This window comes from Budorcas taxicolor, chromosome 5 (assembly GCF_023091745.1).
Source record: "Budorcas taxicolor isolate Tak-1 chromosome 5, Takin1.1, whole genome shotgun sequence".
Taxonomy (NCBI): Eukaryota; Metazoa; Chordata; class Mammalia; order Artiodactyla; family Bovidae; genus Budorcas; species Budorcas taxicolor.
Genome location: NC_068914.1, coordinates 116,203,706 through 116,216,291, shown reverse-complemented (window position 1 = coordinate 116,216,291; position 12,586 = coordinate 116,203,706). Strand labels below are relative to the sequence as shown.

The following is a 12,586-nucleotide window of genomic DNA, read 5'->3' as shown; positions in this document are numbered from 1 at the left end:
TGAGATCAACTTGGTAGATGGGTTCTTCTCCACACGGGATCTATGGGGTCTGAAATCTGTATGTTCTGGGAGAGGGAGATGGTATTTCAACATCACTTTTTAAATCAGGGGCTTATATTTTGAAGATAAACAATGAAACAAAACCTCCCTGTGATTCTTGGCTGAACTCATTTGCAATGGAAATGTAGTCTCATGAAATAAGACCTGTGCTTTTTTACCAGCTTCCTGCTCTTCTTTAAAAGGGTCAGTTTATTACCCACGTTTGGAAGATTTGATAACCCTGATTGTTTGACCTTCCGTTTCTCAAATCCCCCGCTAGGCGGTGAGGCTCAGGGCAGCCTTCCCACGCAGATGCTCATCTTGCCTTTCAATTCTCTACCTGCTCATTCGAGAGCGAGCCAGAGTGACTTCACTTGGCAGCGTAGCGCAGGGGCTCCTGGGCTGCTGCAGGCTTTGAGCGGTTCGCTCGTTAAGCAGGACAGTAAGCCACGCGGCGCGTCTCCTGTGCAGCACTGCTTTTCCAGTCCCAGGGGGCTGGTAACTATGCTTCTGGAAACCTGGTACACGGAGGCATCTGGAATGTCAGACTCTCCATATGGGAGCCTGTCTGGGACTGTCATTAGGAGTCAGCCCAGCGGCCTCTGTGGCATCTTTATTGAATGTTTAAAAAAAAAAAAAAAAAAGGCGCTCCTTATAAAGTGAAAGGGGACAGTTTGGAAGGGTAACATTCATCCTTTGCAAGCAGAAGCCTGAAAAGTGCATTCTCGTATATAGGAAACCCTTCCCTCTTCCTTTGGTCCTCGTGCTTCTGTGTTTCCTGCCCACCAAATGAGACACAGCAGGCAGAAGTGAAGGACAGGGGAAATACCTGCCTCCAACACCTGTGTTCTAAGATGGGCCAAAAATGTGCCGATGAAAAATGTTTTAGAGTTGGAAAGCAAGATCTCGAGGGAGGTTCAGATGAAAACATCTTAAGGTGTGACAACTAGAAGGGTGGATAAACCTTCGGCACAAGAAAGAAAATGTTGATTGCATGAGGCTGCTTGCTTCACTGAAGTGACTGGCAGGTGGCTGGTAGGTCTGGGGGAGTAAGCCAGGCCACAAGAGGCAGGAGTGGGACCATCAAGTCTTGGGTGGCAGAGACTCTGCAGGACTCCCACAGTGATGATGAGTGAGTCTGGATCTTCGCTCTGCCTCATCCAGCTGGGTGACCCTGGGCAAGTCTGTGGCATATTTCTCTGTTGAGCCTCAGTTTCCTTATCTGAACGCTGGCATAATAACAGCAGTCTCACAGGATGGTGAAAGGACTCAGGTAAACAAGTACATCAGAGTTCATTCAGGTACCTACCTGCTGTATGGAAGCTATTCATGGCTGAGATTTTGATCAAGACTCTTCTTCCATCTAATCTGACTCAGACCCAGAGGTTCTGAAAAACATGGCAGTCGCACAAGATCCAAAAGACTGTGATATCTCATTCCTTTTGTTTCAGCTTACACCTTGTTTTCTTGGCCATCCAGAAATGCTTTCATGGTAGCGTGGGTAGGCAAAATTTGTAGTGCTTGATTAACCCTGCAATTAATAAAAGTGGAGAGGTGACAATTGGTGTTACCAAGCTACAGTCGAAAGCGGTGCACTTGGCCTTTCTCCATGCAAACAGATTGGCGGAGAAGCCGCCCGTGGGGAAGAACATCAGAATGCAGAAAAGGGAAGCTGGTTGGCAAGACGGACGCAGAACAAAAACCAGGGTGTCAAGACAGGTTGGTTGATTATTTCATTCAATCAACAGATTATTTATTGAGTAATTCCTATGTGCCTGATACTGTGCCAGGAACTGAAACTGTACATATGGACAAGGTAAGGCTGCTTCTCTGAAGAGGCTCCGGCTGTTGCGGAGGTAATAGACATGCAAGCAATGAATTCTAACGCTTAGTGGTAAGTGCAAGATTTGTTGTTGTCGTTTACTCACTAAGCCGTGTCCGACTCTTTTGTGACCCTGTGGACTGTAGCCCACCAGGCTTCCCTGTCCATGGAATTTTCCAGGCAAGAATACTGGAGTGGGTTGCCATTTCCTTCTCCAGGGGAATCTTCCCGACTCACATGGAACCCAGGTGCCTTCATTGGCAGGCAGTTTCTTTACCACTGAGACACCTGGGATAGAAGAAGTTTAAAGTTCATGGGTGATCAAAGAAAGGAGTGATTGGGTTTATGAAAGAGGAGAGAGATTTTTGACTTTACAGAAAAGGTGGCTTGAGCCAGACCTTGCTGAGGATGAGGGGGCATTCTAACCCAGGGGAGCAAAGACTGGGAGGTGTGAAGCGGGGATTCATCGTTGTTAACGAGCACTGGGATGGAATTCCAGCTCTGCCACTTCCTAGCTGGGTGACTGGGCAGATCACCGAGCCTTCCTGGGAGTTTGCTTGCTCATCTGTAAACTGGGCATAAAGAATCCAGGTCTCAGGGGGTACAGAGAGGATTCATTCTTAGTTCGTGTAAGGCACAGCTGATCCAAGGTGACCCCCCTGGTATCAGTTAGAGCCCTGCAGCAGCTCGAGTTCCTTGAGTGATTCCGGGTGAGAAGTAGCCAAGGCTGGACTTGTCATTGACGGCCGGGTATCAAAAGTGTGAGAACATCTCATGTTCTAATCTTGCCTCTGTAAATGCTCACTCACACCCTGGTTAAGCCACGTTCCTCCTTGCCCCCTCGAGGCATCAAACAGTCTTAACCTTTAAAACAGAGCCACCCACTGGTGGTCCTGGTGACAGATAACAGACAGTTTATTCTTTCCTGGGGTGACTGTGTGGAGAGACCACCATCTCAAGGAGATCAGTATCTTGAGATTTGGAGGCAGGAGTAAAATAGAGTCAAGAGCGCAGCTCAGCACCTCGCTGGACCTGGAGTCGAATTCTGGCTCTTCCATTGGTCAGCCTCATACCCTTAGGCAGGTCGCTTCATCTCTCCCAGGCTCAGTTTCTATATCCATGGAATTTGGTCTAAAATATATTTCTGTATCGAGAGGAAACATTTATCTTAAGAACTGGGATGAAAATTCCTTTGAAAGAGAAAACTGCCTTTGTGTGTGAAGACACATTGATAAGCTGAAACAATGCTGCAAAATAGAAATATATAGCAGGCCACATATGAGATTAAAGTTCTCCAGTAGTCATATTAAAAAAGAGTAAAAAGAAATAGGTGAAGTTAATTTTAGTAATATGTCAATATAGCCAAAGTATATTTTAAAAATTCTTGAGATATTTTAACTCTTCATTTCATACAAAGTCTTTGAAAGCCCATATATGTTTTACATGTATAGCGCAATTCAGGTGCTCAGTAGCCACATGTAGTTATGGCTGTTGTATTGGACAGTGTCCACATTGGTAGAAACCAAAGCCAAAGGTAAAGTGGTTCCACAGAGAAAGTGAATTTCCACCCTCCCTCTATCCCCATCCCTCCTTCTCTCTGTCTCTCTCTCCCTTATTTGGGTCCCCTTTCTGAGAAGGTAAATGACTTGTGGAGGCTCTGGGTTGGTAGGGTTTCATGGGAAAAGAAGACAGAGGTAAATTTCATGGACAGATGTAGCAAAAGACACAGCTCACTGGGAATTCGCAGAAATTAACAAAAACAACCAGAGTGCTTTAAGTGCCTACTGTGTGTCAAGCACTACTCTAAACATTTTACTGCCTCGTCTTATATAATTCAAGTGACTTAGCAGCAGCAGCAGCAGAACCCTGGGTGGGGGGGGGGGGGGGTCATTACTCCCATTTCCAAAAAGAGAACACTGAGGCTTAGAGAGGTTAAGAGCTTAACCTAGAGATGATACGTGTGCGTCAGAGCCCTGCTGTGCTAGATGCCTCAGAAAATCTTGGAGGGAAAAAAAATCATAACAAGACTCTTGGCTTCCAATAGGCATGGACTGGGAGGGAGGGCTGCAGGTGAGAAAGCCCCAGGAGTCATCTGGAGGCACCTGAAAGGAAGCCTTTTTGAAAGAAGGAGCATTCTTAGTTTTCTTCTTCTCTGGGTTCATGCCTGGCCTACGGTAGCTGCTCAGTGAATATTTGTGCAAGCCAGTGAGGATGGGTTGGCATCACTGGATAGGACAGCCCTAAATCCACTGGGGGGAGGTGTGGTCTACAGATTTCACTTGGTCATTATGTGATGGCTTTAAGAATAATTTGCCATGAAATTAAAAGATGCTTGCTTCTTGGAAGAAAAACTATGACAAACCTAGGCAACATATTAAAAAGCAGAGACATTACTTTGCCAACAAAGGTCCATCCAGTCAAAGCTATGGTTTTTCCAGTAGTCATGTATGGATGTGAGAATTGGACTCTAAGGAAAGCTGAGCACCAAAGAATTGATGCTTTTGAACTGTGGTGTTAGAGAAGACTCTTGAGAATCCCTTGGACTGCCAGGAGATCCAACCAGTCAATCCTAAAAGAACTCAAAGCAGTCCATTGTAAAGGACATCAGTCCTGAATATTCATTGGAAGGACTGATGCTGAAGCTGATGCTGAAGCTTTGTTCACTTGATGCAAAGAACTGACTTTGGAAAAGACCCCGATGCTGGGAAAGATTGAAGGCAGGAGAAGAAGGGGACAACAGAGGATGAGATGGTTGGATGGCATCACCAACTCGATGGACATGAGTTTGAGGAAGCTCCGGGAGTTGGTGATGGACAGGGAAGCCTGGCCTGCTGCAGTCCATGGGTTTGCAAAGAGTTGGACACGACTGAGAGAATGAACTGAACAGAACTTGTGATAAGCCCTGGGGGAAGGGGCCCACGTGTCAAGTTCACGTGGCCCATCTGGCATGTTCAGATCCAGTGTTCATTCTTTGAGCCTAGGTCAAAGGCTGGTTTATACATCCCTCCCAAAGCTTGCTTTGTTTGTTTTTTCTCATAAATTCTAAAAATTGAATATCCTACAATATTGTTTATTCTACAAGCAGCAAAGTACAAGATATTGGCATATGTTTACAAAGGGAGTCTACCTGTATAACCAGCTCCCAGATCAAGAAGTAGGACATTACCAGTATCCCTGGGCACCTGCCCCTCCTACCCCGTGCCCCGGCCCTCGTCTCTGCCTCCTTGCCCCTCGCAAAGGTGCTTGCCCTCCTGGTTTCTCATGGCTTGAGAATATGTCAGTGATTCAGACTCAGAGCTGTGGTATGCCAAAATCTACGCTCTTGGCCACCCCCTGGGTTTCCTTCTCCGACGTTTTGCCTATAGTCTGGAGGTTGGGATGCTTAGATTGAGATTGCTGGATTTCACAGTATCTGGGTGTGGCTACCATGGTGCTGTACTGGATTTGTCCTGAAGGCATGCTTCCAGGCCCATGGGGACAAAAGGCCCCACCTCCCCTGCCAGAATGACTTGGCTGGTGGAGCCCATCCTGGGTAGGACTGCAGGAGGTGTCAGCATATGGAGCAGGGAGGGGTGTTCCTGTGGCTCCATGCTTCCCATCTCCCCTGGCTGCTGACAAATGTGCTCAGGCTCTGGGGAGAGAAGCTTTCAATTAAACAGAGTCAAACAGCTCCCTCCCACCACAGTGGAAGGACTGTGTGCTGCCAAGTTCAAGCTGAAGGCGCTGGTTGGCTCTGGGGGCACAGCTGGGGCTGCTGCCCAGAGCATGATGGATTTCAACACCGGTCAACGCTTGCTCAGGATGGAGCCGGGGGAGGGCAGTCCCCGTCAGCTTGCAGGCCCCTGGGAATGGTCGGAGGTGGGCCTATCTGTGTCAGGCTGGGGAGCTTTCCTCTCCGCATGGAGTGGCTTTCTGCCCCCACCACTTCCCAGTCGAGAGTGACAGGTGGTGGCTGTCATTCTGCAGTTGGCCCTGGCCACAGAGAGATTTGCCAACAATTCTAGAGTACAGATACCCCCCACCCTCTCCAGCTCAGAGAGTGCAGCCTGACCCTTGAAGCTGTGCGTAGGCAGGCAGTTCCCTGAGCCCAGCTTTCTTTCCAACAGGATGGGAATGGGTAGCAGGCAGAAACATAAGCAATTACACTCGGTTTTGTGCCCCTAGGGTGGAAATTTAATTCAAAAAGGCAAAATAAAAAATCACCCCCCTGGAGGCAGTGGTGTCTATAGAAATAAAGACGGTATGTTATGAAAATGCTAGCGACTGAGCTGTTGAACGACTTACTCTTTGCTGTCCCCTGAGCCTAACGTTGGAGATTGGACAGTGTAGGTCTGGAGCTAGACTGTCTACGGGTGGGGTCTGCATCCTCAGCTCAGCTGTGTGAGCTTGGGCAAGTTACTCGACTTCTCTGTCCATCTGTGAAATGGGATCATAAGAGTCCCCAGTGAGGGTAATTGTGTTAATGAATTAGTCCACCTTAGATACTTACTGTCTGACATGTTGAAGTCTCAATAAATGTTCACATTAACAATGATGAAGCACCAATACTTTGGCCACCTGATGTGAAGAGCTGACTCATTGGAAAAGACCCTGATGCATGGAAAGATTGAAGGTAGGAGGGAAAGGCTGGATGGCATCACTGACTCAATGGATATGAGTTTGAGCAAACTCTGGGAGGTGGTGAAGGACAGGGAAGCCTGGCTCATGCTCCAGTCCATGGGCTCACAAAGAGTCAGACACTTACCAACTGAACAACAACAGCAAATAATGATGAAGATGTGTATAGGGTCAATATCAGGTATTCTAGGTGGTTTAGTGGGCTTCCCAGGTGGTGCAGTGGTAAAGAATCCACCTGACAGTTCAGGAGATATAGGAGACACTGGTTCAATCTCTGAGTTGGGAAGATCCCCTAGAGGAGGAAATGGCAACCCACTCCAGTATTCTTGCCAAGCGCATCCCATGGACAGAGGAGCCTGGTGAGCTGCAGTCCTTGGGATCGCAGAGAGTCAAAAACAACTGAGGTGGCTTAGTATTCTTAGTTTACAGACTAAGAAACTGAGGCACAGACAGGTTGGGTTCCTGGCCCTGTAGGAGAGGTGGGATTTAAACCCAGAGCTGCCTGATGGCATGCTTTCCAATGAATGGTGATCAAAGCCTTGATTGGCTTATTTAGGATTTATTGCCTAAAGAGTGAATGTGTTTCAGAACAGCCTCCCTCACCAAAATTGTTCCAGTAGAAACAGGATGAATTCTATTTTATGACTCTTTTAAAATAATAAACATAACTATGTCTGTTGAGGGCTTCCCTGGTGGCTCAGATGGTAAAGAATCTGCCTGTAATTTGGGAGACTCAGGTTCAATTGGGAAGATCCCTTGGAGATGAGAATGGCTATCCACTCTGGTATTCTTGCCTGGAGAATTCCATGGACAGAGGAGACTTGCGGGACACAGTCCATGGAGTCGCAAAGAATCGGACACAGATACGACTGAGCTACTAACACAGTGTCCGTTGAGCACATTGCCCCATTCCAGCCTCTACATCTCTGTCACCTTAATGTTTGGGTCATGTTCTCTGTGCAAAAGTTTTGAGATCAGATCCAGTTAGAGGTGCTGCTTTTCTCAGCAAGGCTGTCGGCCGTGTTCCTGAAAGACAAGGTGCCTTGGTGTGTGAGGGCCTTCGTGGTGGCATCTTTGGAGCAGGGGGAACCTGCTTCTTCATCTGTGCCTATGCTGTGTGTCCTGCATGGGAAGTATGCCCGTCACCCCAGCTGGCTGTCCCTCTTGTGACCCGCCCTTGGTGCCTGTATCAACTCTCACAAAGGCCCAAATCATCGAGGAAAGATGAGGTTTGGGGTTTGACAAAGGTAGGACAGCACAGTGCAGTCTGCGGAAATAATGTACAAAAATTTTCTCATTTAAGTTGTCTGAGCAGAGGTAGGAACACAGAGGACCAGAGGAGAAGCATAAGCGGGGAGGGAGAGAGAGAAAAAATACAGGATGGAATAGGGAGTGGGGACGAACTCTCGGGGTGGGAGAGTGAGGGGAGGGCAGGGGGCAGGAGTGGAATTGGAGGAGAAGGCGGGTACAGTGGGTGATTTGAACTTGGATTTTTGTGACATGAGCAGGATGGGGCAAGACCTCGCAGGAGGCAAATCCTCGGCCTAGTGGGAGCGGGGAGAGGAATGTGAGATGTAGCCGTGGGAGGGTGAAGAATGTGAGTCAATAGGAGAAAGGCTCTACAAGTTTGTTTTTTTAATTAATTTTTAAAAAATTGAACCATAGTTGATTTACAAGGTTGTTGTTAACAGCAAAGTGATTCGATTATACACATAGACACTTTTGTTTAATGTTCTTTTCCATTGTGGTTGATCATAGTAATTTTTTTTTTTGGTTAGAGATTTTCTTAGTTTATTAAATTTTTATTTATTTATTACTTTTGGCTGTGCTGGGTCTTCAATGCAATGCTTGGGTTTCTCACTGTGGTGGCTTCTCTTGCTGCAGAGCAGGGGCTCCAGACGCGTGGGTTTTAGTGCTTGGGCTCGGTAGTGGGGGCACGCAGGCCCAGTTTCTTCGTGGCATGAGGGATCTTGCCAGAACAGGGATCGAACCCGTGTCCCCTGCATTGGCAGGAGGATTCTTATCCACTGTGCCACCAGGGAAGTCCCATATCATAGGATATTGAATATAGTACTCTGTGCTGTACAGTAGGACCTGGTGGTTTATCCATTCTCTCTATAAAAGCTTATATCTGTTGACCCCATTTTCCCACTCCATCCTTCCCCCAGTCCCCTCCCCTTGGTAACCACCAGTATATTCTTTATGTCCATGATTATCATTTTTATTTTTAAAGATGCTTGCTTAAATTTATTTTTATTTGTTTATTTTTTGGCTATGCTGTGCAATATGTGGGATCTTAGTTCCCCCACCAGGAATTGAACCCATGCTCCCAGCAGTGGAAGCAGGAACTCTTAAACACCAGACCGCCAGGGAAGTCCCTCTATGTCTGTGATTCTGTTTCTGTTTCATTGATAGTTTCACTTGTAACTGGCTGGCGGAGGCCCACTGTTGGCCACAAAGCTAATGGGTGGCAGTTTCCTAATCCTGACCTAGTGCTCCTCAGCCTTGTCACCTCTCAGGCCAGAGGGCGACGAGCTCGCTGAGCCGGGTCTGCTGGGTGGTTCGGTGGGGATGTGTGCAGCGTTGCCCTCCCACATCAGAGCTTCCTGGGGATGCCAGGCCCCTGGGGCCGGAGCAGGCACTGTTTGACCTCTTTCAGCAGAGACCACACCCTGAACATCATGGTGCTTTGTTAGTCGGGGGACAGCTCAAGCTGATGGAGGCGTGCCTCTGTTGTGCGATGCTCATGCCAGGGGTTAAAAAAAGAAATACTCGTGCAGATCCAAGGACTTTTTGTGAGCAGTGCAGAAATAATAAACCCAAGCACAGAGTCCAGCTGCTTCAGGCTTGAGGTTGCACGTCCTTCGGGGCCAGGAGATCAACGAGGCTGCCAGAGGTGGTTGACTCTACGCCCTTTTGGGGGGGCAGCCTCCCCAGGGCAGGGCAGAGGTGAGTGGGCATGTTTTCTGTTCGTAGGATCCGATTTTAGTGGAAGGGGCTTGTTTGTTTACTCGGCAAGACCAATGCCACGCTCTTTACCATGGCCCCAGAATCACTCCAGTTGGGCCAGCTTCTGGTGTGAGTGGGGCCTGGCCTCACTGTGCCCAAGTGTCACATATTGTCCTCATCGTCCATGAGAACTCGCTTCACCAATGTAGAAATTCAGGCCCAGGGCTGTAAATGAGTTCCCCAAAGCTTGTGTGCAGCTTTGGTGGCAGAGATGGTGATGATGATGGCGAGGATAAAGGAACAGGATTGTGAGTTTCGCTGATGGTGAAGACTGTGTTTATTCAACACTGCCGTGGCTAACGTGGATTGCATGTCTGTGTTCTGTAACGTCCCACTGGTGCTGGGAACGCCTATCAGGCGGATTCTCTGTGTCCCGTTGACAGTGCAGATAGCAGAGGTCTGGGTCAAGTCAGAGCCTGCAGTCTTTCTGCTAATCCACCTGCCAAGTGACGGCTGTGCCAGCTAGCTGGGTGTGGTGTGACCCTGTGGGGGGGTGAGTGGCCGGCTGAAAATTGGTGGCAGGGCACATCTTTATTCTAGATCTTTCTTCTTTGGCTCCCAGGAACCCATGTCCCCACCTTCCTGGCATACCTTCCACCACCTGTGTCCCCATCCTTTCTTCCAGGGCTGTGTTCTCCTCCATTGTTGGTAGAAATAGACTATCTCTACATCTGTTAATCGAGGGATAGTTAGTTTAGCTGAGGACTTCCCTGGTGGCTCAGTTGTCAAGAACCCACCTGCCAATGTAGGAAACTTGGGTTCGATCCCTGGGTCACAAAGATCCCCTGGAGTAGGAAATGGCAACTCACTCCAGTATTCTCGCCTGGGAGATCCCATAGACTGAGAAGCCTGGAGGGCTATAGTCCATGAGTTTGCAAAAGAGTCTTACACGACTGAGCAGCTAAACAACAGTTTAGCTGAATTAACACTAACCATCACTGGTTACCTATTAACTTTAGTTATTCAAGACTCTGGCCCTAAAAGTGCTTTTTCTGAAGATGACCAATTACTTCTGTTCCTTTCATTATGGATGAGAAGTCACAAACAGTGATTATTGCTGAATATCCTGTTGGTCACCTGTGGGCTTCCCAGAGATGCTAGTGTTAAAGAATCTGCCTGGCAATGCAGGTGACCTAAGAGATGTGGGTTTGATCCCTGGGTTAGGAATATTCCCCTGGAGAAGGGTATGGTAGTCCACTCCAGTATTCTTGCATGGAGAATCTCCGTGAACAGAAGAGCCTGGTGGGCTACAGTCTGTAGAGTCATAAAGAATCAGACATGACTGAAGCAGCTTGGCATGCATGCTCGTGGTTCATGCAGTGAAAAAAATCTAATATTTAAGGAGAAAGTTGCATAAATAAGGCTAGAAAGGAGGAAGGAGAGGGGAAAGAAAGATGGGTGTATTTGTATGTGTTGGAAAGAGATAGGGTTAGATTAGCCTTAAAATAAGAATAAGCTTGAAATTAAAGATGCATTTCAGATGTCACCTGCTCTGAATCCATGAACTAGGTCTTCCAACAGCACCTCTGTTCTGACTTCAGAGTTGAGACTCCTCAGGATATATGGCAATTTGATCATGGGCATGTCCCTCCTGGGCTGGGGTCATGTCGTTTATGCTGCCATTACCTGACACTGTACTGGCACATAGTAGGTGCTCATTAAATGGTTACTGAAATGGCTTAGTACCTGAAAGCTTTGTAAGGGAGAAGCTTCGTGTCACTCAGCCTGTTTAGGGCTCCAGTAGCCTAGTTACTTGTTTCCTGATTTCTGTTGTCCACATGGACCTGGGTCAGTCTCAATTGCTAAAATGAGCTAATTTAAATTTAATTTGAACTCATGGGATGTATGCAAGCCACTGCTCATTTGATTAATTTGTTTGTGTCACCAGATAAGCATTTTAAGGGGCAGCTCAGTACAGAACATTCTGTTTGGCAGGTGGACGACAAAGTAGAAAGAGGATACATGCGTTGAAACCAGACCACCTGAGTTCAGGTCCAGATTCAATACTCTTCTGGCTTTCGGTGATTATAGTGGTTAAGAGAACAGATTCTAGGTTTGAGTTTGAATCCTGACTTCACCACTTAAACGCTGTGTGACCTCAGGCAAATTACCTAACCTCTCTCTCCTTACTTTCTTTATTCTTCATTAAAGTGGGATAGCTTCATGGGGTTGGTGTAGGGCTAGGATTTTTGTGGGGATGAAACGAGTTACTACTCTATGTAAAGCACCTTGTACCATGTTGGTATTTGTTATTGGTAATATTTGCTTTTAATTAAGCTTCAATGCCCTCACATAAAACCTGACTTTTTAGTACCTAAGTCTTCATCAAAGTGTGATGAGGATTGTATTAGTTCCCTGTGGCTGTTGTAACAAAATATACTAAGTCCCCTACATACAAATGTTCACAGAGTACATTTGTAAGTCCAGTTTGTTTGTAAATCCAACAACGCTGGGCTTCCCAGGTGGTAAAGAACTCACCTGCCAGTGCAAGAGACATAAGAGATGCAGGTTCAGTCCCTGGATCAGGAAGATCCCCTGGAGGAGAGCATGGCGACCCATTCCAGTACTCTTGCCTGGAGAATCCCCTGGACAGAGGAGCCTGAGGGGCTGCAGTCCATAGGGTCACACAGAGTCAGACACAACTGAAGCAACTTAGCACGCACAATAACAAAGTTAGCCTAGGTACCCAAGTAGCACAGTATGCTATACTGTAATAGGTTTATAATACTTTTCATGCAAATAATATATGAAAACAAAAAAAAATGAAACACTTTTAATCTTACAGTACAGTATCTTGAAAAGCACAGTAATAAAGTACAATAGCTGGCATACAGGGGCTGGCATTGCCTGAATAGGCAAGAAGAGTTACTGACTGGAGGAGCGAGAGGAGGTGGGAGATGGTAGAGCTGAATGATCGTCAGCAGTAGGAGGCGGAGGGCATGCTGCGGTGCCACTCATGCCTGATGTTGATGGAATGTACATTTGCATCTTTGAAAGTTTGCAACTTGAAGGTTTGTATGTAGGGGACGAACTAGGTGGCCCCAAAGAAGGGAAATGTATCGTCTCCCATTTTGGGAGGCTAGAAATTAAAAATCAAGG

At 47.1% G+C, this 12,586-nt stretch overlaps 1 protein-coding gene across 2 annotated transcripts in view; it reads left to right on the top strand.

The window, feature by feature from the left end:
- Positions 1-12,586, top strand: part of LARGE1 (LARGE xylosyl- and glucuronyltransferase 1) — a 606,971-nt gene that overhangs the window by 41,044 nt on the left and 553,341 nt on the right. The window contains exon 1 of one of the 2 annotated variants that reach the window (XM_052639333.1): positions 9,364-9,427. The exons of the other annotated variant lie outside the window; for it this stretch is intronic. The gene's annotated coding sequence lies outside the window, so the exon portion shown is untranslated. Of the gene's footprint in view, positions 1-9,363; positions 9,428-12,586 lie in introns of those variants that run through there. 2 annotated transcript variants of the gene reach the window in all.